The 27120-nt window shown below is 36.9% G+C and overlaps 1 long non-coding RNA gene across 2 annotated transcripts in view; it reads right to left on the reverse strand.

Moving 5' to 3' along the window:
* Nucleotides 1-27120, reverse strand: part of LOC122201241 — a 47086-nt gene that overhangs the window by 17113 nt on the left and 2853 nt on the right. Inside the window, exon 3 of one of the 2 annotated variants that reach the window (XR_006194118.1) lies at nucleotides 5094-5559. The exons of the other annotated variant lie outside the window; for it this stretch is intronic. This is a non-coding gene — a long non-coding RNA (uncharacterized LOC122201241). Of the gene's footprint in view, nucleotides 1-5093; nucleotides 5560-27120 lie in introns of those variants that run through there. 2 annotated transcript variants of the gene reach the window in all.

Below are 27120 nucleotides of genomic sequence, written 5' to 3' on the forward strand. Positions count from 1 at the left end.
GAGAAAGATGCCTTGAAAAGAACATATCACGCACCTACCTTTTTAACTACATTCTTGGTACTCACAGAACTCAGATCTACCCATTAACTTTATTAAGGTTAACAATTGTCCTCTTCCTTCTCCCCACCACTCTCAAGTTGCCCAAAAACTTCAAAGCATTTTTTGTAGAACTATTGCCAATTTAAATTTCACTACAGTCCCCTGGTTTTCCTGAAATCACTGGTATCTTGAGTACCTACCTTGTCTTGGCATGGGATCACAAGTGTTGCCCAAAATGGCTTGGCCCTAATTCTGGAGAGTATCAGTAATCTGTATTTCAGGATGTGCTGCATGAGGAATCACAGCAATTCCGGACAGGTCTCCATGGGTATTGCATACAAGTCTTGACCCTCAAAGCAAGTGTCCTACCAACACAATATTATTTTTATATAATTCAGTCTAGCTTTTGTTTTAAGCTCCATTTCACTAAGAGGCAGAAATGATATCTGGTCCTTTGTCATTCTTCCTTTCCACATTGCCCTTTTCCTGGGTTGTAGCTAAGTCCCCAGGGATTCCACAGTGCCCTGCTATTACTGGTCACCTACTAAGGCATCCGATGGCCTGTCTGGTTTTCTCTCATCACCATTAAGACCTCCCTCACTTCTGTCTGCAGGGCGAGTCCAGTGACTTCCTCCCCTGCTTATGAGCCCTGCTTCAGTGACTCAGGAACCTCTGTGAGGCCATTTGTGGCTGGTATGCTGAAACGCACCATGTAGCAGTTCCTGTTCTGGATTTAGATCCTTCCCCATGGTTTCTCCTGGAAAGTGGGCAGAAAGCCCTACTATCTTGGGTCTCACAAACCTATCTCAGGTTGCAGATTCTCCAGAACATTTGGAGTTAAGTCTCAGAAACACTGGTCATTCCCTGCCAAGGGCTTGGCCTGAAAGACTATGTAGGATGACCATTTTCCACCCATGCCTGGAGAAGTAAAGAAAGCTTGTGTGGAAAGAGAATCAAACAGGTCCTCATAGAGAAGCAGAGAAATAAAGAAAAGGAGCCAGGAAATTGCTACCTTGGATCCTAATGGTTTTTTTGGTCATAGTCTAGTTCCTCATGAGGCCAGAATGAATCTTGGCTTTTGGATTCTTTAATATAAACTTTTATCTTTCCAAAAAAATTTAATCTGAGTAGGTATCTGTTAAAATGGATTCACATCTTACTTCCAGGTTTGATTTTAAAGTCAGTAACTTTTTAAAAATCACATACAGTAAAACTATCCTTAAAATACACTGATTAGGGATGCCTGGGTGGCTTAGTTGGTTAAGTGGCTGATTCTTGATCTCAGCTTAGGTCATGATCTCATGGTTCATGGGTTCGAGCTCTACATTGGCTCTGCATGCAGAGCCTGCTTAGGATTCTCTCTCTCTCTCTCTCTCTCTCTCTCTCTCAAAGTAAATGAATAAACTTTAAAAAAATACATTGGTTAAAAATTATAGTGTGCAGGGGCGCCTGGGTGGCTCAGTCGGTTAAGCGGCCGACTTCGGCTCAGGTCATGATCTCGCGGTCCGTGAGTTCAAGCCTCGCCTCGGGCTCTGTGCTGACAGCTCAGAGCCTGGAGCCTGTTTCAGATTCTGTGTCTCCCTCTCTCTGACCCTCCCCCATTCATGCTCTGTCTCTCTCTGTCTCAAAAATAAATAAACGTTAAAAAAAAAAATTAAAAAAAAAATTATAGTGTGCAATTTTTTTGGCTCTCTCCCCCTCCCCAGCGCTCGCTCTCTCTCTCTCTCTCTCTCCCTCAAAATAAATGAATAAACTTTAAAAAAATACATTGGTTAAAAATTATAGTGTGCAATTTTTTTGGCAACTACAAGTTGATTTTATGCCCCCCCCAATTTATCACTTATAAGTGTTTCACCATTCACTCCAATTAATTCTTCAATTTCTTCTTCAAGAATGTGGGTGAATCTATCACCACTAATATACCTGGTCACCAGAACAATACATTTCTTTCCATTGTCAATGACAAGAATAATTTTAAAATTAAATCATTCATACATTATTTCCATAGGTTTTGACCAACCTGCACTGACTGCTGACTACTTCAATCCTCTGTATTATTTAAACTTTTTCTTTCAATTTCTTTCTCTCTTGCTTTCACTCTTCATTTAAAGAAATTCTGAAGTTGAATAAGTTAATTATGCATATGATGAAATCCTATTACACTTGCAAACAAGCAAATGACATTGGAGATCACCTGCTTTTAGGACAACTTCTATTCATTCTGCCAATGTGGAAACTAAGGGCCAGAGAGCAAGTGCTCACAGTCATTTCAAAAGTATAGAGTGGTGATTAAGAATATAAGCTCCGGAATTAGCTACCAGGGTTAAATGCTGGCTCCACTACCTACTAGCTATGTGCTGTTGGGCAAGTTCCCTAATCTCTCTGGCCTCAATCTTTTCCTCTGTAAAATGAGCATAATTATAATAGTATCTACCTCACTGAGGTGTTGTGATTAAACATGAAAGTATAAGTGAAGGGCTTTGAGCAGCACTTAGCACATAGTGAATGTTCAGTAGAGGGGAGACTGGCTGGCTCAGTCAGTAGAGGATGCAACTCTTGATCTTGGGGTCATGAGTTCAAGCCCCGTGTTGGGCCTAGAGCTTACTTAAAAAAAATTTTTTTTAAGTGAATGTTCAGTATATGTTAGCTGTTGGTTTTTATTAGTCCAAGGACATGAGCCAATTAGTAGCAAAGCTGAAATAAAAACTGAGCTTTCCAAATACTTGACTGGTGCTCTCCCCGTGCCAGGATCTCTCTCATTGTGTTGTCACGACAGTGACCGGCCAATAGTAAGAAGTCAGTATATGCTTCTTGGATGAGTGCAGAGGTGATAATAATCTCTGATCACAGATCACTCCTGTTCTACATGGCACTGCTCTGATCACAGAGCAAAAATCCATGTGTGGGACTTTCAGTGATAATAATGGTGAGTCAAATGAGTCCTTGCAAAAATAATTTATTTAGGAAAATATGCATAATATATTTCTAAATATTCCACAAATTTGAGATGAATGGTGTTAAATATATATATATGTGTACATATATACATACATATATATGTATGTATAAGAATAATGTGGAAATTTTGTGCATCAAAATGTTAACACTATGGTATATAATTTGGAGTGTTCTTTTGTTGTTTTCCTTTGGGCTTTTATTCACTCTCAAGTGTTCTTCAGGGAGCATGAATTATTTTTTTTTTGCTAGAAGAAACAAATAAATGATTTCATTTAAAGGTAGATGGACCAAACTAAAAGTGAGTTCAATACAAATGGAAAAATTATTGATAGTATCCTTTGTCAGTAATTCTTCATAATTCCCCAGCTTCATAAGGCAATTTTGATGGAGTTCAATATGAACAACTCAAGATTATGAAAGTAATTACATTTAGCTTAATTAAAATGACTAATTGTTCCACTTCTGCTCACATAACACCTGGTAGGACTGATGCTCAGGAGGCTGGGCCTAAACAGCTTAAAAAATGCACAGGTGCTAATTAAGAAAAAAATGTTTTCCAAAAATCTCAAGTAGACCACAGCTTGGGGTCAGAAATATCACATTTGGCTTGAAATTACATGTCATATACTCCTAAACAAATAAGCAGATAAATGTACAAATGAATAATAATAAGAGGTAGATGCCATGTAGTATGTGACACCTTGTCAAAGTTACTGCGAGCAAAACGTTTAATCCATCGGTGGTATTGCTTTTCAAAGCTTCCCCCTTCTCTTCTCCCTCTGCCCATTCAAATCAACTGAAGTGAGTGGATATAACAGTGGAATACTGAGTGTGGTGGGCAGCCTTGAAAATGGCCCCGGTGATTACCATCTCTTCCTCTTCAGAATGGCATTCTATAACCCCCATCCCTGCCTTGAGTGTGGGCTGGACTAGTGGATTACTTGTAACAAATACATTATGGCAAAAGTGGTAGGATGTCACTTGCAAGATTAGGTTACAAAAAAACTGTAATTTCCTTCTTGGCCACCCTCCGAGGGAAGCCAGCTGCCATGTTATGAGCTGTTCTAGGACTGTTCCTGTCCTACATGGCAAGGAACTGATGTCTCCATCCAAAGGCCAACAAGGACCTGAGGGCTACCAACAATAATGTGTGTGAGACTGGGGAAGCAGATCCTCCCCAGTCAAGTCTTGAGAAAATGACAGCTCCACCAAACACCTAACCTGCAGCCTTGTGAGGGAGCAGAGGCACCCAGTTCAGCAACCCCCAGACTTCCTGACCCATGGAAATTGTGAGATAATAATGTTTGTTTTAAGCCCCTAAGTTTTGCTGTAATTTGTTATGAAGCAATAGATACCTAGTAGACTGGAGAACAAAAAGAAAGCTTAAACTAATATCATACAATATAATCAATTAATAACAATAATAATAGTAGGCATAAAAACTAGAACAATTTGGGTAACAAAATAATGTTGTATTAGATCATAAAGTGGAATTGGATTATAATGTATACATAGTTACTGATATATATAAATTATTGAAAAAAAGGCATGTATCTTACAGAAAAATTCCAAATAATACATATTAGCTTCTCCCTATTACAAGGAGGTAGATTAATCTCCCATGAAGGGATGGACTTAAAGACTTGATTCCAAAGAATATAGTATAGATAGGGGAAATGTGACTTTACAATGGAGAAACCTGGAAAACTCCACTTTATCTAAGTGATCAAGACTAACAACAGCAGGGATAAGTCATGTGGATATATATAGCCCTTTCCCCACAGGGGCACCACACCTCTGTGGTATTCTTCCCCAGAACTCATAACCCAGTCTAATCATGAGAAAAATACAGACAAATTCATAGTAGGGGATATTCTACAAAGTATCTTACCAGTACTGCTCAAAACCATCAAGGTCATGAAAAACAAGACTGGGAAACTATCATGAACCAGTGGAGACTATGGAGATGTAACAACTAATGCAATGTAGTGCCCTAGACTGGATCCTAGAACAAAAAAGGGACATCAGTAAAAAATAAATAAATAAATAAATAGATAGATAGATAGATAGATAGATAGATAGATAAGCAAGCCTTCTCCACTTCTCCCTGTATGTCTCTCCTCTGTGTGTCTTTTATAAGGACACTTGTCATTAGATTTACAGCCCAATCAAATAATCCAGAACAATCCCATCTTGAGATCCTTAACTTAATTACATCTGCAAAGACTCTTTTTCCAAATAAGGTCACATTCACATATTCCAGGAGTTAGTTTGTGGACATATATTCTGGGGGGCCACCATTCAATCTACTACAGATGTTAACATTAGGAGACGATGCATGAAGTGCACATAGGAACTTGCTATATTGCCTTTGCAAATTTTCTGTGCACATAAAATTATTCCAGAATAAATCATACTTAAAAAAATAGTTAACATTTAAGCAAAGCTGGCTTTTGACATAAAAATTCAGAGACTGAAATAGTAAGAAGAGGTATCCACAGACATCATTTTGAGGACAGCAACATTGGCACAGCAGACAGCAACACTGGCGGCAACTGTTATCTATAATTTTGTAAAGAATAACACTTAGATTAATAACAATACTATAGAAGACACTTGAAATAATTTTGTTTTTTGTAAGTACGTCTAAGTTACCAAAGATGGAAAACCATCCTGCTCTTTCAAATATCTTCAACCAGAACTTGGAAGTGAAGGATGTGAATTTACTTTTATGTTTGGTTACTTTTCCTACCCTTTTTAATTACAGATTTAGAAGAAAGGGGTCAATATGTATATACATATATTTACAGATTCAACATCACAGCACATTTCCAAACTCTACAAAATTTGCTCTAATTTATTCAGTGCTTTAAACAAACGCAAGATAAATAGTTCCAATGGTTGATCCTTCTTCTGTATTTATCAACAAAGGCATTCCTACAGTTCAAACCTGTGATTTAAAAGCTTAAAATTATTATGTGGAGTTGCCCTACCCAACTTTTTTTTTTTTTTTTTTTTTTGGTCTCCTTTCTGAGATACATTCCTATCTAATGAACACTGATCTGCTTTCTTTTAATTTCCTTGGGTTATTTTCCTTAATATTATAAAGTGGGATCTATTGTTTCAAATGGTTCATGTTGAAAAGTGATTTCAAGTTTATATAGAATTCTCACTCTTGTGGTTAGAACTCTGCACCTTTTTGGTATAGGGGGAAAAGTCTGCACTTAGATGACAGTCAGATATGGACAAATTCCCACAGACACGGAGTACAGGAATGTCAGGTTCCATAGCCCTGGGATCTAGCCCTGACTACAGACCAAACTTCACTGACTTGGTAGAATGACCACTCTTTCTTTCCAGAGTCATCCAGGGTCAGATAGAGATTAACAGAAAAAACAGGAAATTGATTCTCCATTGCAAGTTTCTCTGTGCTTCTGCACACAGAACATGCAAACCCTCTTAAAATAAAGCACTTGGGGCACCTGGATGGCTTAGTCGGTTGGTTAAGCATTCGGCTTCGGCTCAGGTCATGATCTTGCAGTTTGTGGGTTCGAGCCCTGCGTCAGGCTCTGTGCTGACAGCTCAGAGCCTGGAGCCTGCTTCAGATTCTGTGTCTACCTCTCTCCCTGCCCCTCCCCCACTCACGCTTTGTCTCTCTCAAAAATAAATAAACATTTAAAAACAAACAAACCACTTAGGAAACTCATTAGGGAGAGTGCAATCCCTGGCTTTTTCCCTCTGAGGAAAATACATGCTGTTCTTCTCATATCTCATCTTTTCCTCATCATCAGATTCTAAAATTAGAACCTATTGTGCTGTTTAAAGTGACATATTTACCAACGTTGAAAAGAAAGTGAAGATATGATATTATAATGTTTAAAAACTATACAAATCACTTTTTCCTCTAGTAGCCAGTTTTTAAATCATAAAACCGTGTGCTTTCTTTACCAATCCAAAGATGTCCTCCTACTTGTCCTTCTTTACCTCTTCCTGTCTCATTCGAACCATTATGAACACTCCCTTTCCTCACGCCTATATCCCAAATGTAAGTTCTAGTCATCCCACCTCAAATCAAATGATCTCTGAGAAGTTCCTAACTGTTCAGTTCTACTTGCCTAGTGTTATCTTCTGAGAGAAGCCCTTACTTCAATTGCAGGAAGAAATTTCCTGGCAGTTATCTTCTTTAATTTCCCACCATCTGTTTCTTTCTATGTTCTTCCAGTCTTCCTTTCTTCACAGTGATCATCCATTTTAATCACTGAATTTCATAAGACAAAGTTGCCTATGTGACCACACCCCTCCCTCACCAACATCCTTTGGACTGTTCTAGAGGAACAATTATAACACTCAGACTATTAAACTAGGCATGCCAGAGGGGCATTAAGCTAAACTTTTTTGTGGGGAGGCATAACGTAGGGCATCTAAGTCTTACAGGGCAATAGCAGGCTCTGAGTACATTGCTTCTTTTCCCCATATTCTATCATTTTGAGGATCCTTGGAGAGGGCTGACTCTGGACTATTCATGAAGACTTTCACACCCGGCTATAAGATTCCTCAATGTAAATGATAGCTACTGCCACTGCTACCCTCCCTAGAATCCTAAGGGTTGAAGTCCACTGTTGCTTTCTTCCATTTGTTGTCAGTCTTCTTCCCATTTTACAGATCTCCTTATGTTCCAGCTTCCCATATGCCTGAACACATTGTTTCCTCACTACATCTAAATATTGTTTAAAATTTTAAAAGATACTCCAAGTTATTTTACCTATTCTCCCAAAATAACATCTGGTATTTCGAATCATAGCCATGATACAAGAATGAAAATATGAACTTTATTGTGGCTATAAATATGAATGAAAATACTCATAAGAGTGGCTCAAGAATAACCTATTCACAGAAAATTAATACCTTTATTATAATAAAGAAACTGTTCATAATAACTGATAAGTCATTCAAAAGTGATCTAAGAAAAGGACTTCAGAAACTAATTAAGTTGTGATATCTGGACTACATAGATCAATCAGCAAGAATAGAAAAACGCTGAAAGAGTGAGATTTTCAGTCAGAAGATTAAGGCTCAAATCCTATCTCTGCTACTTACTAGCCATATGACCTTGAATAAATTTCTTAACTTTTGAAGTATATGCACCCAATACCTTTTTTAGTAAAGTAGTTGTGCTACCATTTTTTCATGCCTCCTTATATCCATTCCCTTTGACTTTCAGCTCCTCCCACTAAAAGTAGAGATTTGGGGGGTACCTAAGTGGCTCAGTCGGTTAAACATCCGACTTGAGCTCAGGTCATGATCTCATGGTTTGTGGGTTTGAGCCCCACATCAGGCTCTGTGCTGACAGCTCAGAGCCTGGAGCCTGCTTCAGATTCTGTATCTCCCTCTTCTGTATCTCCCTTCTCTTGCTTGTACTCTCTCTCTCTCTCAAAAATAAATAAACATTAAAAATTTTTTTTTTTTAAAGTGGAGACTATTACCTCATTCCCTGAATGAGGGTAACCTTGTACTTTGGTCCATAGGATGCAGGAGAGGTAGCAAGATGCCAGTACCTCACCTGAGCCTTGAGAGGACTTCCTGCCTTCACTCACTCTCCTGGAACCCTATGACATGCATGTTAACAAGCCCAGGCTAGCCTGCTGGAGACATAAGTCCAGTCACTCCTATGGGGCCCAGCTGAGAAGACCACCAAACTCCAGACCTATGAATGAGGTCATCCCAAACCACTCAGTTCCCAGAAATCTGCCAACTTACTGAAGATGCATGAGTAAGCCTGTTTAAGATCAGCTGAGCCTGTTCTAAACCAGAAGAATCACCCAACCAAGCCACAGACATGGTTAACTAAAGTCTTATTGTTTCAGGCTAGTAAGTTTTGGGACAATTAGCTACCCAGCAATAGCTAACTGATACATATACAATATAGGTTGTTGTGAAGGTTAAATAAAAATAACACAAAACACATCATGTACTCCATGCCATGCTTAGCACCTGGTAGATGTTTGATAAATTGCAGTTATTTTTATTATCATACCAAAATCATCTGTATTTTTAGGTTTATGAAGTAACATTCCAAAAGACGGTGTTTTCTAATATTTCTGTTTGAAATCTGTATCAGGCAGGGTACAAATGACAGAAATCCAAATCAACTTACATTAAACAAAAAAGGAGTGGTTTATTAGAGCTAACATCATACATAACTAGAGCCAGACCTCAAACAACATCACCATTTCTTTCCTCTCTTCTTTGTCTCTCTCAGTGTAGGCCTCATTCTGACAATTGCAGAAGGCCTGCTCTACAGAATGATAAAATTAGCCAGCCTCAGCTACTCATCCAGCTCCAGGAACTTAAAAGCAAAAGCAGTTTTCCACTATAGGAAAGTCTCAGACAAGGGCTCTCATTGGCCTAGCTTGGGTCATGAGTCATATCTTAACCAATCACAATGGCCAGGGGAAGAGGTTCTCTGACCCCATTAGGTCTTATGTAGATCCTTGTGTAAAGAGAAGCAGTAGAGGCTGCACTAAAAGAGTAGGAAAAAAGAGGAAATGTGCTGAGTTGCAAAAATAATACTGCCAGAAGCCTGGAATGATAAGATGTGCTGCTGCCACCCTCTAATTCATGACATGTACAGTTGCCTCTTATTACCACTGGCCTACATCTGTGGACTTGGAGTCTATAGCTGTGTAAGGAAGAAAATAACCTGCCCTCAGAAACAGAATTCAGTGCTCTTTGTTTACTTCTTTCTCTGTAAACACTCCTTATAAGTCTCTTAACCACCATGATGTGGAGCAGCCCCGGGAACATAAGGGAAATTAAACTAATGTACATGTATTTTTAAGGAAAGGCATTGTATTACACTTGACTTTCCATTCTCTTACTCTTATTCTCATTGCATTCTAACAAGGTTTTTGGTGTTCTGGATACTGAGATTTTAGAGCCTTAAGCTGCCATGGCTGAATTTACACCTAAGCTTTAAAGATGATGTCTCTTGTGAACTAAATCATAGGATTGTGGAGATAGAAGAAAACTTAGAGATCATTTAAATCCAAATTGGGTGAAAATAGCAAAGATATCTCAAGTTATAGGCTTTGGAGTCACGGGTGCCACGGTTTTTGCTTTTGCTGCGCTGTTCTAGTTCAATGTATGACATAGATGCTGCTGTATATATAAATATGCAATCCATGTATTGTGCTATACTTCAGGAATCCTCCATTCAGTATCATTACAAAGACTGAATGTCTTTAAAATTCAAAGCTAATAAGTACACGATCTAATTTATAACAAATTATTGCTATTGCTCAAGAGGTCAACCCAGAAATGAGGAATTCCAGCAAAGAACTGAGCAGATTAAGATAAATGTTGCCTTCTCATTTTGTCTATTTTATGATGTTCTAATCAGTGGCTCATTTTCATTTGAACTGAAATACACACCTTACTGTATAATTTTAAATAACTAAACTAGTTAAAGCAATGATTTAGTTGTGCCAACCCTTTCCAGGGCATGTCAGATACTCTGACGGGAATTTATAGATAGTTACATTACCTTACCTTACAGAGCAGTTTTATTATGAAGAGACTTAACATTCAAGACAAACTAAGTCTATTTTTTGTTGCACAATGAGTAAGAACATGCAGAACTATCTCATGAATTCCAAGAGTTCTGGGGAGTTCTTTAATATTTAATTGTATTTAATTGACATTCCTTTTATCTCCTTCAATTTAGTTTGCCTGTGACTTTCCAGCTATAAAATGTAAAAACCACATGTAGACTGAATCAGCAGAATTAATATGGGTAAAACTCTTAAAATATATGTGCTCAAAATGCCATATCTTACTAAAGCTTATCTATATAAAGTTTAGCAGAGGAAAACTACTAGAGAAATGCAGAAGATAACCTTAACACTATATCTAGGCACAAAACACAATCAGTATGCTGAAAGAAAATGGAGATCAGCTAATGAAATTTTTTTTCTGAAAGAAGTTCTGGGTATAAATATTTATAAATACTAAATTTTTTATACGTATAGAAGACATATATTGTGTATCTTGATTGTGAAGTGAAATTGAAAAAGAACTACATAGCTAAAACAAAGCAGGAGATCATCTACAAGTGAAGAAACTTGGGACCCAAAGAGGTGGGGTGACTTGAACCTATGAACACTGCTATTTGGTGAAAGCCCACAACTAGAATCCACGGCTCTGGCATTCCCACTATCTATTTATTAGGTTGGTCTGCACAGGATGCAAGCAGAAGGCAGCTTTATTCTTTTCTACACTGTCTCTTCAAACCTGCTTTCTGGACTCCTTTTCTAAACCCTTGAATGGAAGGTCTAATAGCTCTCCCTATCCCTTTAAGTTGCAAGAATAATCTTACGTATGTTAAAAGTCTCTTGTTTACTATCAAAATTCCAACATCTTATTGAATTTAAATTGGCTCCCCTGAGCTATCTTCCTAAGATGCAGGCCTGTGGGGTTAGGTTACTCTACCTTTCTTGCCCTTAAAAATAACCCCACTTCTGGTCTAGGGGAAACACACACCTTTGCTACACCCCTTTCATGGTGGAGAAGATTGTTTCTACCAAAGCTCTCTCTCTCTTTTGAGCTACTGCCAGGTATGTGTAACTTCAGCCAGTCTCTCTTAGTGAGTATCACTGTCCTTGAGTCTCCCAAATTCCAAGGCATACATGTCAAGCTCTCCCAGAAGTTCCCCATGGGGAGATGGGTATCTTACGGCACACTAATGAGTCTCTCAAATAGCCCTCATCACCAACTCTTCAACTCTAACCTCAGAGGTAAGCAATGGGCTAAATACAGGCAGAACTGGTTACCCAATCATTTGACATGACCCATTTAGGTAATCGATTTAGAATTTGGAAGCACTTGGTACCTATTATGTTTATCTTGGCATTGGGGCTTTGACCATATCTTTGAGACAACAGGAATAAAGGTCACATTTTAAATCTGATACTGCCTCTGCTAACTAAAGACATGGAGAAGAAAAAAAAAAACATATATTAGAATTAATGAGATAAATTAATATTGAGAAATGTTCAAAGGTACCTTTTCTCTTTTTAAAATGTTTATTTGTTTTGAGAGACAGAGAGAGCGAGAGCAGGCATGTGGGCAAGGGAGAGGCAGAGAGAGAGGAAGAGAGAGAATCCAAGCAGGCTCTGTGCTTTTGGCACAGACCCCAATGGGGGCTCAATCTCATGAGCCGTGAGATCATAACCTGAGCTGAAATCAAGAGTGGGACACTTAATTGACTGAGCCACCCAGGCATCCCTCAAATATGCCTTTTCTTAAGGATTTTTTTTTAGCTTAATAATGGGTTAAGAAAATAACCATAAACACAGAATTGGAAGGGACTTTTAAATTCATTCAACTATCTATCAGTTGCTAAGACATTTCCATGCTTGAATACTCTAATAATGGAGAAGTCACCATCTTTTGAAATAGTCTGTACCTATCTGGGGTTGCTTGCAACCATCAGAGGGTCATTACATAAAACGCAAAACTGTCTAAGGTCTCTACCCCCTCGATTTTAATTTGAACACAGAACAAGTTTAATCCCTCTTTCACATGCAGACTTCCAAATATGTGAAGCCAGTGTTACTCCATCTTCTGATGTAGTATTTTCTAATACTCAGTTTCTTCAGCCATGCCCTTCATAACAGTGTTTGCAGCTCTTATCATCTTGCTTGTCTCCTTCCTGAACAGTCCGTAGCCTAGCAATGCTCCACTTGAGGTACAGCACCCAAAATCGAAGAGAGGGTGGTCCAGCCAGTAGAAGAGGGAACATCTCCTCTCTCCTTTGCCATGCCACATTTTTTTAAATAAAACCTAAATTAGTATTTACTGACAGTCATGGTACACAGCTTATTTATACTATATTCACTGCCAACTACACTCCCTTAAGTCTTTTCTAGATGTGCTACAGCTAAGATATGACTTACCCTGTATATATGCTGTTGATTTTAGGACTCAAGTAGTGGCTTTTACATAGATCCTCTTATTTTTTTTTTATATATATTCTCCTTAAAATCACTCTTCTAGCACTCACCAAGTTCAACTAGCCTAAGATTTTAGAACTCTATTTGACCACTTAATTTATTCTCTTTAACTTCATATCATCTCAAATTTTGTAAGAATGCTTTCAACATCTTCATCCAAATCACTAATAAAAAGTATTAAAGAATAAAGGCCAAGGACATCCCTAGAAACATCCCTCCACTTGACATCAATCTATTAAACAGCACCACCTTGGTAGTTAATCAATTATCAATATACATAATGACACTTATACCGCACTTCAGCCAAAGGTGTGTTGAGAGACAACACCTTTCTGTCAACACCACACTGTCAAGTGTGTTGCTCAAATCAGATTTCTAGGTTTTCCACCCTTCCCAGCTCTGGAGGTCTGGACACTTTGTTTAAAAAGGAAAGTTTGCTGTGATGGGTGTTAAACCTAGTCTGGCTTCTCGTGAATAAATGATGCTGTTTCACCAATCATTTATTTTATCTTACAGAATTGATACGACATTTGTTATTATAATTTACTGAAATCACTTCTTCTCCTTTTGAACGTTTGAAGGATAAGAATCCTCAAACTTCTGTCTTTTAGGCCTTTTTGGGCTCTCTATGGTTTCTCACAGATCCCCCCACATCCATGGATGCTCACTTTCAAGTTGCCTCAGTACAAAGGATTTAATTTACTCAGCTGAGAGACTTCATATCTCTAATGGAGCAGCTGGAAATTCTCTTTCAGTGGCTAAAACAAATATTAACACTAATATAACTAAAGTCACTCATTAGAAAGCCAGGCTTTGGGTTTTGAGCTGTTTGAGCTATTCCATGTACCTGAGGAGCGCCTGTCTTACAGAACATCCTCCAACGCTTCTATCTGCTCCCCAAAGAAAGACTCTAGCACCATGAAAGAGCAAAGTTACTGATATGGAAACAGATGTCTCTAAAAATACCCTTGGAAATATATGGACATGAAACACATGCCATATATATATTTAGTTACAAAAATAAAAAATCTTATTTTTATCTAGCAACTATTTATTTCCAGATATGTGACTAAGCACTGCAATCAAGTCATACCTGACTTAAAAAAATACTTAGACAGATTGAGCTGTCTAACCCACAAAAGAAGCATCTATGAATAATTCAACCCCAATTGCCACGTATATTTTCTGGCAGGCTGGCTCCTGACTAAAGCACTGGCTTTACTCTCCTGACTGGCTTAGGACATACAGTTCTGTGGCATAGGTAATCTTACCACTTAAAGATGTGTCAGTCTCGTCTGGACTGGAAGCCATAAGATGTTCTTTTGGGTTACTCAAAGTAACATATTAAAACAGGTCTTTCCTGTACAACTTGACCAGATTAAAAACAAAAACAAAACAAAACAAAAAACAAAACCTAACCTCTAAAAAAATAGTATAAAACAAGGTTTAAAAACACCTAGGAAGATGGGGTGATTCTACTCAAATATGGATATTCAATTACTCATTTCATTCCAGTTAAAGTGTAACTATAAATTACAGTGAAGATTTTGTCCTTTGCTTGTACTGCCACCTGGTGGTATCCTGCTTATACTAAAACAGACCCATAAAGGAATTTTTTAAATTAGCATTCATTTACCATTCAGTTTGCAGTATCACCATCATTGACAAGTCAGTACTTTCTATAAAATGGTGCAGAGAAAATTTTACAGAAATCTTTGTTAACCAGGTTAGAGACAAACGACATCTTACTCAAACACACCATTTATATACGAACACATTAAGCATTAATGATTAGTACATTCACAGTGAAAAATCTGTTAAGAAAAACATTTAAGCCCAATCGCTTTCCCAAAATAAGTACAAAATTAAAGAAACAAGGCCTCTATAAACACAAACAGGCCTAGTTTTTAGAAAAAAAAAAGTCAACATAAATATCAGAAAAACAAATTGTAAATTGTAAATTTAGGGGTCAAATAGTATTATTACAAATCAGTAGGGTTACAAAAATATTTTTCACTGAATTCCTTAAGGTTTTGACACTTCTTGGTATGTTTTAGAATTCACGTTTCTCTTTTGTAAAATCTCTCTTTTTGCCTTTGATTCTACTAGGTTCTCAGCATTCACATGGATTAACATGAATGATTTAATTATTAAGGATTGTATTTGTTATGATTATATTTATTATAAGAATTTGGCCAATATGATACATGGAATTTCTCTTTAATTATTAAAGACAAAGAAATTTTAAATTTTGCCAAATTAAGATTATCAATTATTTTCTTACTCCCTCCAATGGTTTTGTTTTTAAAATAAATTTTATTTATTATTTTGAAAGGTAATACTTTCTCATGATCAAAAAGTAAGATAAATCGCTCTACTACCTCATCATTCATTGTAACCAGTTTCTTGCCACCTTCCAAGCCATTGATTTTCAAGTTTATTCAGTACTGTCTATAATCAAGCAAGTATTTTTACATAGCTCTTTTAACATTTTTTCCCATTTAATTCTGTAAACTACATAGGCCTTATTTTGCTTTACATCAAGTAAAACTTTTTTTTTTTCAACATGACAAGTCACTCTTGCCAGCAACATGTGTGGGTTAAACCCACCTTTCTCTGCTGATTTGGGAAGTTTGCTTTAAGACATATCAAGACTTAACATATACTCAGAATTGTTATATCTTCCATTCCATTGATAGATGAGTACTTGTGCCATTACCATACAGATTTAATTATCTTATAAAGTTTAAAATATGTCTTAATATTAATATTAGAATAGAATTAGAATATGTTGAATATTTGGGGTGCCTGGGTGGCTCAGTCGGTTATGCCCTGACTTGGGCTCAAGTCATAATCTTAGCAGTTCGTGGGTTTAAGCCCCGTGTTAGGCTCTGTGCTGGCAACTCTGAGCCTGGAACCTGCTTCGGATTCTGTGTCTCCCTCTCTCTCTGCCCCTCCCCTGCTCATGCTCTGTATCTACCTCTCTCTCTCTCAAAAACAAACATTAAAAAATTTCTAAAAAATAGAGTATGTTTAACATTTAATATTAAAGAAGGAGTTAGTCCTCTACCATTACTATTCTTTTTCTAAACTGATATGGCTATTCTCATCAATTTCTTATTCCAAATGAACTTGAGAATAATTTTGTTAGGTTCACAAAGAATTTGACCAAGTTACTTTAAGAAAGAGACTTGGTGAGAATTTCTCTAAATTATAAATTATTTTGGGAAGAATTATTACCTTTACACATAGGTTATTAGTAGAATAAGCAGCCTTAGTGATAAGCCTTTCTGATGTTCTTAAGCTGGATGATTTTTCAAGGAGCAAATTGATGAAGAAACTCAAAAGGTGTTTTGTGCCTGCAAATATGGCAGGAGAGATATGCAGGAAAACCCCCTAATTCAGAATAATTAAAAGTGCTGGATAAAATATTTTTAAATATCATTCTAAATTAATGGTTGAGTTGGTTAAAAAATAGGGGAAGTCCTCAGAGGCCACAAATAAAAGACAACTTGAATACAAAGCAAGTTCTGGAGCTGGCATTTGCTTGGGACCTCTCTCCGGGTGGCTTAGAGTTTAGGCTTCCTAGAGCCATATGGGAGTCAGGAGATAAGACATGAGGCCTGAGTGAAGTGGGAAACAGAACTTTCCATGTATGACCCGTGTGTAAGGTTGTGTCCCATGAAAGGCAACATCCTTGGTAAGTGAATTAGGTGAGGAGAGGGGGAATAACACTATAGAGACAACCAGTAGAGACAATAAGCCTAAGTATTATGAAGAAGGATAAAATGAGGGGAAAAGTTTCCCTTGAAAATTACTAACACCAGTCTCTGCTCATATAGAATAGGGTACATCCTATCTTATGTGCAGTGGATAGGATAGTCTGAGAGTGTTCATGGGTTAGCAGTGTCCCAAGTACCCAGCAATACCAAACATAACCCTTTCGAGAGGAACAGACCCAAATGGATACCACAACTTAAAAAAAAAAAAAAAAAAAAAAAAAAACAACCTAGGAGAAAATAGACAAGGGACAGTGAGTTGAAACAGAGTTAGACTATACAAATTTTTTACCTATAGGATATCAGATGAGTATGTTTAGTATATTTCAAGAAATAAAAGAGGGTACATAACAAAGGAACAAAAGATACCACAAATAACCTACATCTTTGAGAAAGAACCAAAGAAAAATCCTAGAAAAATTTCTAATAATTGATATTAGCAACTCAATGTTTGGATCTGGTTCAAGATGGCAATAGAAGAGGCTTTTTTTTTTTTAATTTATATCCAAGTTAGTTAACATATAGTGTAATAATGATTTCAGGAATAGAATTTAGTGATTCATTACTTACATATAACATCCAGTGCTCATCCCAACAGGTGTCCTCCTTAATGCCCCTTGCCCATTGGGCCTGTCCCCCAACCCAAAACCCCTCCAGCAACCTTGTTTGTTCTCTGTATCAAAGAGTCTCTTATGGTTTGTCTCCCTCCCTGTTTTTATTACTTTTGCTTCCCTTCCTTTATGTTTATCTGTTTCATATCTTAAATTCCACATGAGTGAAGTCATATGATATTTGTCTTTCTCTGACTAATTTATTTCACTTAGCACAATACACTCTAGTTCCATCCATGTTGTTGCAAATGGCAATATTTTATTCTTTTTAATCACTGAGTAATATTCTCATATAAGAGGCTCTTGACCTCACCTCCTCCTATGGACACACCAAATCTACAGATACATACAGACCAAGTATCTCGGAAAAAGAGCCAGAAACTATCTGAGTGGCTCCCACACATTGGGTAAATGAGAAAAGACTCACATAAAACCCGGCAGAAGAAGCTAATAAACAATCTCACCATAAACCCCACCTCTGGCACAGCAACACACAACCCGGAGGGAACTTCCAACTTCAAGCCTTGCACTTCCACCTAAGAAATGGGTGACCAAAACGCCAGATTTTGAAAGTTAATGGGGCTTGCATCCATGAGACCAACAAGGCTATAGCAAACTAAGAGACAGTTCTTAAAGTGCTTACAAGGACTTACCACAGCAAACTCCTTAGGGTCCAGCTTAAACATGGCCAGGCTTTCTGTGAAAGAGGTCTATCTACACATCTTAATACCTATAGCCTGCACAGTGGGCCTCTAATTTAGTGCACAACAAAGGGCTGACTACAATACCCTCCAGAGACCAGGGAGCTGGTGGGTACCACCTTTGTGCTCTCTTGCTGCCTCATGCCAGATTGCCAATATTTCCAGGAAAGGAGCTTGTGTATACATCTGGGGACCCAGTTTTTGTGGCTGCCATCCAAAAGATGCCCTTTCATCACCTGGCTCTAGTGGCCAGTGTGGCTTACATTTTCAGGTCCCTCCCACAAAACTGTAACAAACAGAGAAATAGTTCTTGGCCACTTATCCCCTCAGGACACAGTGCTGAGGCCACAGACAGAAATGCCCATCTCCCAGTCTTCCCCTGAAAGAGGCATATTTGATATTTTAAAAGCTGCTGCCTGGAAGTTAAGCTTCCAATGAGCCTGAATCTAGGTGTTGACTGAGATCCTCCCCTTTGGGACACTGACAGATCTTGACACACTTTCAATACTGGAAGCCACCAAGAACAAAAAAGACTGCTTAGGCAATCACAAAGACTTAAGAGACAACCAATAGCTAGGGCAAGGTTGAATGATATGGTTCTTCTTCCACATGAGAACAAGTCCATCAAGACTAGGAAATGTGGCTATTTTATCTAAGGCATAGAAATCATCACTGAGAGGAAAAATGAAGAAATAGAGGAATATGTTCCAAATGAAAGAACAAAACATCAGAATAAGACTTAATGAAACAAAAATAAGTGATCAACCTAACAAAGAGTTCAAATAATGGTCATAAAGATACTCACTGAGGCCAGGAGAACAATGCATGAATAAAGTAAGAATTTTAACAAAGGGATAGAAAATATAACAAAGTACCATACAGAAACCACAGAGCTAAGAAATACAAAATCTAAGCTGAAAAATTCAATAGAGGGGTTCAATAGCAGACTGGTTGCAGTGGAAAAAGGATCAGTTACTCAAAGATAGAATAGTGGAATTCATCCAATCAGAAGAGCAAAAGAAAAAAGAAAAAAAGATAGCTTAAGGGACTGTTGGGACACTATCAAGCAGGCCAATATTTGCATGATAGGGGATCCAGAAAGAGGAGAAAGAGGTGGAAAACTTACTTGAAGAAACAATGACTGAAAACCTCCCTAACCTGGGGAAGAAAAAAGACATTCAGAACCAGGAATCCTAGAGAGTTCCAATAAAATAAACCCAAGAAGACCTACACCAGGATGCATAATTTAAGTATCAAAAGTAGAAAGTAAGAAGAGAATTTTAGAAGCACCAAGAGAAAAACAATTTGTTATATACAAGGGAACCCCCATTAGACTATCAGCAGAAACTTTGCAGGCCAGCAAGGAGTGGCACAATATATTCAAAGTGCTTAAAGAAAAAACTGCCAATCAAGAATACTCTACCTGGCAAAGTTGTCCTTCAGAACTGAAGGAGAGATAAAAAGTTATCTAGACAAGCAAGAGCTTAAGAAGTCCAGCACCACCCCACTGGCCTTATAAGAAATGTTAAGGTGATTTCTTTAAGCTGACATGAAAGGGCTCTAATTAACAACAGGAAAATATCTGAAAGTATAAATCTCACAAGAAAAGGTAAAAACATAGTTAAGTTCAGAATAACCTAATGTAATGGTGGTGGGTTAATCATTTATAAATCTAGCATGAAGTTAAAAGACAAAAGTAGTAAATGTAACTGTAACTACAATAATTTGCTAATGGATACACATGTAAAAAGACAAATTATGACATTAAAAATATAAAACATGAGAGGGGAAATAAAAATGTAAAGCTTTTGAATGCATTTAAATTTAATTGTTATCAGCTTAAAATAGACTATTATAACTCTAGAATGTTTGATGTAAGCTTCATGGTAACCACAAAGCAAAAGCCTATAGTAAACACACAAAAGATACACAGAAAGGAATCTAAATATATCATTATAGAAAAGTATCAAATCACAAAGGAAGAAAACAAGAACAAAAGAATTACAAAACAGTGAGAAAACAATTAACAAACTGGCAATAAGTCCATATGTATCAATATTTACTTTAAACATTACTGGACTAAATTCTCTAGTCAAAAGAACAAGAGTAGTTCAATGTAGTAAAAAAATATAAGACCTGGGGCACCTGGCTGTCTCAGTTGGTAGAGCATGCAATTCTTGATCTCAGGGTTGTAAGTTCAAGCCCCATGTTGTGTGTAGAGATTACTTAAAAATGGAATGGAATGGAATAAAATAAAATAAAATAAGACCCAACTATATGCTGCCTACAAAAGACTTACTTCAGCTTTAAGGACACACATAGACTGAAAGTGAAGGAATAGAAAAAGATATTCCCCAACCTGGGGAAGAAAAGAAAGCATGGGTAGCTATACTTATATTAGACAAAACAAACTTTAAGACAAAGACTAATAAGAGACAAAGAAGGTCGTTACATGATGATAAAATGGTGAATCCAAGAAGAGGATATGGCAATTGTAAATATTTATGGACCCAACATAGGAGAACCAAGATATACAAAACAAATACTTACAGAACTAAAGGGGGTAATAGACAGCAATACAGTAATAGTAGGGGACTTCAACACTTCATTTTCATCAATGGGTAGATAATCCAGACAGAAAATCAATAAGGAAACATTGGACTTAAACTACACATTATACCAGAGGGATTTAATAGACATTTACAGAACCATTCCATCAAAAAGCAGTAGAATATTCATCTTGAGCAAATGTGGAACATTCTAATTCTCCAGAATAGATCAATCATATGTCAGGCCACAAAACAAGTTTTAATAAATTTAGAAGACTAAAATCATATCAAGCATCTTTTCCAATTCCCATGGTATAAAACTAGAAATCAATTATAAGAAGAAAACTGGAGAATTCACAAATACGTAGAAATTAAACATGTTACTGAATAACAATGATCAAAGAAGAAACTAAAAGATAAATAAAAAATATCTTCAGACAAATGAAAAAGGAAATATAACAACCAAGACTGAAGGGATTCAGCAGAAAACAATTGTTAGAGTGAAGTTCACAGCAATAAGTGTCTATAGTAAAAAATGAAAAAGATCTCAAACAAACAATCTAACTTTATACCTTAAGGAACTAAAAAAGAACAAATGAAGCCCAAACTTACCAGAAGGAAGGTCATAAAGATCATAGCCAAAATAAGTGAAATGGAGATTAAAAAGACAATAGAAAAGATCAATGGAACTAAATGTTAATTCTCTGAAAATATAAATAAAGTAGGTAAATCTTTAGCTAGATTCACTAAGAAAAAAAGAGAGAAGATGCAAATAAAATTAGAAATTAAAGAGGAAATGGTGGCATAACTACTAAACAGAAATACAAAGGATCATACAAGACTACTATGAACAATTATACGCTAGCAAATTGGACAACCTAGAAGAAATGAATAAATTCCTAGGAACATACTACCTACCAAGACTGAATCATGAAGAAATAAAATCTGAACAGACCAATAACAAAGAGATTGAATTAGTAAACAAAAACCTCTTAACAAACAAAAGTTCAGGGTCAGATGGCTTTACTGGTGAATTCTACCAAACATTTAAAGAAGAATTAAGGGGCACCTGGGTGGCTCAGTCAGTTAAGCATCCAACTCTTGGTTTTGGCTTAGGTCATGATTTCATGGTTTAGGCTCTTCACAGACATTATCAAGCCTGCTTGGGATTCAATCTCTCTCCCTCTCTCTACCCCTCCCCTGCTCACATGTTCTCTGTCTCTCAAAATAAAAATTTTTTAAAAATGAAGAATTAATATAAATCCTTCTTAGACTCTTCCAAAAAACAGAAAATAAAGGAGCTCTCCCAAACTCATTTTATGAGGCCAGATTTCCTTGGTACCAAAACCAGATAAGGACACTATAAGAAAGAAAATTACCAGCTAATATCCCTGATGAACATACATGTAAAAATCCTTAAAAAAAAAAAATTAGCAAACTGAATTCAACAGTACATTAAAAGGATCATACACCATGATCGGGTGGGATTTATTTCAGGGATGTGAGGATGGCTCAATATCTGCAAATCAATCAATATGATATACCACATTAATAAAGTGAAGGATAAAAATCATATGATCATCTCAAAAGATGCAGAAAAAGCATTTGACAGAATTTAGCATCCATTCATGATAAAACTCTCAAAGTGGCTATAGAGGGAACATATCTCAACACAGTGATGCCTTATGCCATATATGCCACATATGACAAGCCCATAGCTAACATCATACTCAACAGTGAAAAACTGAAGACTTTTCTCTTGGAAAAGGACTATGACACCCACTCTTGCCACTTTTATTCATCCAAATAGTGGAAGTCAAGCTAGATTTATTAGGCAAGAAAAAGGGAAAAACAAGCATCCAAATGAGAACAGAAGAAGTAAAACTGTCTCTAATTCCAGATGACATATTATATACAGAAAAACCTAAAGACCATCAAAAAACTTAAATGAATTCAGTAAAGCTGCAGGATACAAAATCATTATACAAAAATCAGTTGTGTTTCTATACACAAAAAGGGCAGAAAGAGAAATTAAGAAAACAATCACATTTACAACTGCATCAAAAAAAATAAAATACCTAGGAATAAATTTAATCAATGAGGTAAAAGACCTATACAATGAAAGCTATATGCCACTGATAAAGGAAATTGAAGAAGACATAAATAAATGGAAAGATATTCAGTGCTCATGGATTAGAAGAATTAACATTGCTAAAAGGTCCCTAACACCCAAAGTGATCTACAGATTCAATGCAATCCCTATCAAAACTCCAGTGGCAGAGTGCCTGGGTGGCTTAGTCAGTTAAGTGTCCAACTCTTGATTTCAGCTCAGGTCATTACCTCGCGGTTCATGGGATTGATCCCCCTGTCAGGCTCTGTGCTGATAGCACTGAGTCTGCTTGGGATTCTCTCTCTCCTCTCTTCCCCTGTGCTCATACCCACACACTCTCTCTCTCTCAAAATAAATAAGCATGAAAAAAAAAAAACAAACCTCCAAAGGTAGTTTTCATAGAAATAGAACAAATGACCCTAAAATTTGTATGAAACCACAGAAGATTCCAAATAGCCAAAGCAATCTTGAGAAAAAACAATCTGGAAGCATCACACTTCCTGTCTCTAAACTCTATTACAAAGCTATAGTAATCAAAATAGTACAATATTAGCATAAAAACAGACATATAGATCAATAGAACAGAACAGAGAGCCCAGAAATAAACCCATGTAAGGCCCATTAATATATGGCAGAGGAACCAAAACTATACAATGGGGAAAGGACAGTCTTCAACAAACAGTGACAGGAAAACTGGAAAACAACATGCAAAAGAATGAAACTGGACTACTATCTTATACCACATACAAAAATCAACTCATAATGAATGAAGGACTTGAACATAACACCTGAAACCATAAAGCTCCTAAGAGAAAACACAGACGGACAGTAGGCTCCTTGACATCAATCTTGGCAATGATTTTTTTTTGATTTGATAACAAAAGCAAAAGCAACAAAAGCAAAAATAAACACATAAGAATTACCTCAAACTAAAAAGCTTCTGTAGAGCAAAGAAAACAACAAAATGTAAAGGCAACCTACAGAATAGGAGAAAATGTGTGCAAATCTGATAAGGGTCTAATATCCAAACTATACAAGGAACTCCTACAACTCAATAGCAAAAAAACAATCCAATTTAAAAATGGGCAGAAGATTTGAACAGACATTTTCCAAAGACATACAGATGGTCAAAAGACACGAAAAAATGTTCAACATCACTAATAATCAAAGAAATGTAATGTCAAAATGTAATGTTACTAATAATCAAAGAAATGTAATGTCAAAACCACAATGAGATGCCACTTCACACCTGTTAAAATGGATATTATCAAAAAGACAAGAAATAACAAGTGTTTGTAAGGATGTGGAGAACAGAGACCCCTTGTGCACTGTTGGTGGGAATGTAATTGGTGCAGGCACTATGGAAAACAATACTGAGTTTCCTCAAAAAATTAAAAATAGAATTACCATACGACCCAGCAATTTCTCTTTGGGGTATTTATCCAAAGAAAACGAAATTATCATCTTGAATATTTGCAATAGCCAAGACATGGAAAAAACCTAATTGCCCATCCATGAAGAAATAGATAAAGCAAATTTTATATCTAAAACAACATATGTGTTTGCTTTATCCATATGTGTGTGTGTGTGATCAGCCATTAAAAAAGTAGGAAATTCTGCTACTTGCAATAATATGGGTGGATAGACCTTAAGGATATTACACTGAGTAAAATAAGTCAGAGAACTACAAATTCTGTATGTTCTCACTTATATGTGGAATATTCAAAAAGAACTGAATTTATAGATACAGAGAACAGATTGGTAGTTGCCAGAGGAAGGGCATGGATGGGGGTGAAGGGAGTAGGCAAATTGGGTGAAGGTAGTCAAAAGGTACAAACTTCCAGTTCTAAGATAAAAAAGTCCTGAGGATGGGATGTACAGCATGGTGACAATAGTTAACAATACTGTACCGTACATGTAAAAGTTGCTAAGAGAGTAAATCATAAAAGTGAACAAGAAAAAATTGCAACTATGTGGTGATAGATGTTCACTAAACTTACTGTGGTGATCATTTTACAACATACACACATGTCAAATCACTATGTTGTATACTTGAAACTAATACAATGTCATATATCAATTATATCTCAATAAAATTAGTTAAAAGTAAAATAAAAAGATAATCAGATAATATAATAAGGTATGATAAATCTATTTTTGGTCTTTGTCCCTGGTTCTTGGCACAGAGCTCCTAAAACCTTTGGATTTTCTGAATGACAGAAGTATCTTTTATTATTCAGGACAGGCCCCTTCCAGTTATGTTTATATCATTAAGGTGACTCTTGGTAGTCTCCCTTGGTAGCTTCAGGAGTGGAACTTCTTGCCAGAGGAATCAACCATGTGACTACAGAGATGGAATTTTCAGCTCTACCCATCTAACCCCCATCTTGGGAAAAGTGTGAGGGGTTAGAGATTTTGTTCAATCACCAACAGCCAGTGATTTAACCAATCATTCCTGTGTAATGGAACCTCCATAAAAACTCCTACTAGACAGGGAGATTCTTGGTTGGTTAATACATCCAAGTGCTGGGAACGTGGCATAGCCAGGGAAGGCATAGAAGCTCATGCTCCTCCTCACACTATACTTTGCCTTATGCATCTCTTCCATTTGGCTGTTTCTGAGTTGTAGCCTCTATAATACACTGGTAATAGTAAGCAAAGTGTTTTCCTGAGTATGTGAGTCCTTGTAGTGAATTACCAAACCTGAGGTGGGGGAAGGGTCATGTTAACCCCCAAATTTTTGGTTGGGCAAAAGTGTGAGTAGCCTGACCATCCCATTGCAGCTGGCAAATGAAATGAGGGCAGTCTTGCAGGAGTAAGCTCTTAACCTGTAGGGTCTGATGCTAACTCAAGGGAATTAGTATCAGAGTTTAAGTGAATTAGACACCCAGTTGGTGTCAAACAATCAAAGAATCGGTTGGTGTGAGGGAAAAAACTCAGAACAATGAACAACTTCCTGCTAACAAACTTGAAAAGAGACATTTTCCTAGGAAAGATGTTTGGAAGTCATTCCAAACATGACTAAAGAAGAAAAAACCTGAATGGTCCTATAACCATTAAAGAAATTCAATCAGTAGTTAAAATTTTTCCCATAAAGAAAATACTAGGCCCAGATAGTCTTAAAAGTCTGTGGCTTATGTTTAAGGCACCTGGGTGGCTCAGTCATTAAGCATCTGATTCCGGCACAGAATCAGATTTTTTTTTTATTTTTAAAATTAAAAGAAATTAATTCTGGGTATATCTGGGTGGCTCAGTCAGTTGAACATCTGACTCTTAATTTCAGCTCAGGTCATGATGTCCAGGTTCATGAGATTAAGCCCCATATCTGCCTCTGCACTGACAGCGTGGAACCTGTTTGGGATTCACTCTCCTTCTCTCTGCCCCTCCCCTGCTAGAGTGTGTGCTTTCTCTCTCTCTTTCTCTCTCTCTCCCCCCCCCAAAATATAAATAAATAAACACTTTAAAAAGTTAATCCTGACATTATATTAAATTTTTTGGAGAAGAGGAAAATTTCTCCAAGTAAATTTATAAAGCCATTACAGGCATATTCCACAAACCATTTCCCTGATGGATGTTTTCCCAGTAAATTCCCTCCTGTATTTAATTCTCCAACACCTACAACGTATATATTTCTCAAACTAACATGTCAACTGATATTTATGTAGGAAATGCTTTATTTAGCACCCCAAAACTCAATACATTTTTACCACCACCACCACCAACAACAACAAAGGTATAGGAAATGCCTTGAGTTACATTACAAACGTTGGTAAGATGTCCACACCATGTCAGCAAATCAAAAGCATACTGAATATCAAAGAAGGGGATCACAAATGCTACTGGTGATAAAAGAAGCATTAAAATATCATCCTTATTGTGAATCATTCTCTGTCACATTCCCACAGTGTCTCTCGTATTTCATATTGCCCTTTTCCCCATGGTTTTATAGAATAAGAACCAAAAATGTTGACAAAGCGTTAAAGAACTTAATAGAGAAGGAAGAAAAAAAAGCAGAAAAGTAGTAACAATGAAAGAGAGGCTGTTACTGCTGACAAAGCAACTATTTATTAACAACTATATTGTTTAGTGATTCAGGAAGCAAAGTTATGAATATTTACATCCTAATGCTATACTTTGCTATTTAATGGAGGTTTGCTTACCATGTTTTAGTTATATTTTAGGAAATTGATTTGGGTTAACAAGCCACCCATTATAATTTTACCATTTAAAATAAAAATAGGAGCACTAGGTGGCTCAGTCAGTTGAGCATGTGACTCATGATTTCACCTCAGGTCCTCATTTCAAGGTTCGTGAGTTCAAGCCCCACATCAGGCTCCATGCTGAGTGTGGAGCCTGCTTGGGA

This window comes from Panthera leo, chromosome A1 (assembly GCF_018350215.1).
Source record: "Panthera leo isolate Ple1 chromosome A1, P.leo_Ple1_pat1.1, whole genome shotgun sequence".
Taxonomy (NCBI): Eukaryota; Metazoa; Chordata; class Mammalia; order Carnivora; family Felidae; genus Panthera; species Panthera leo.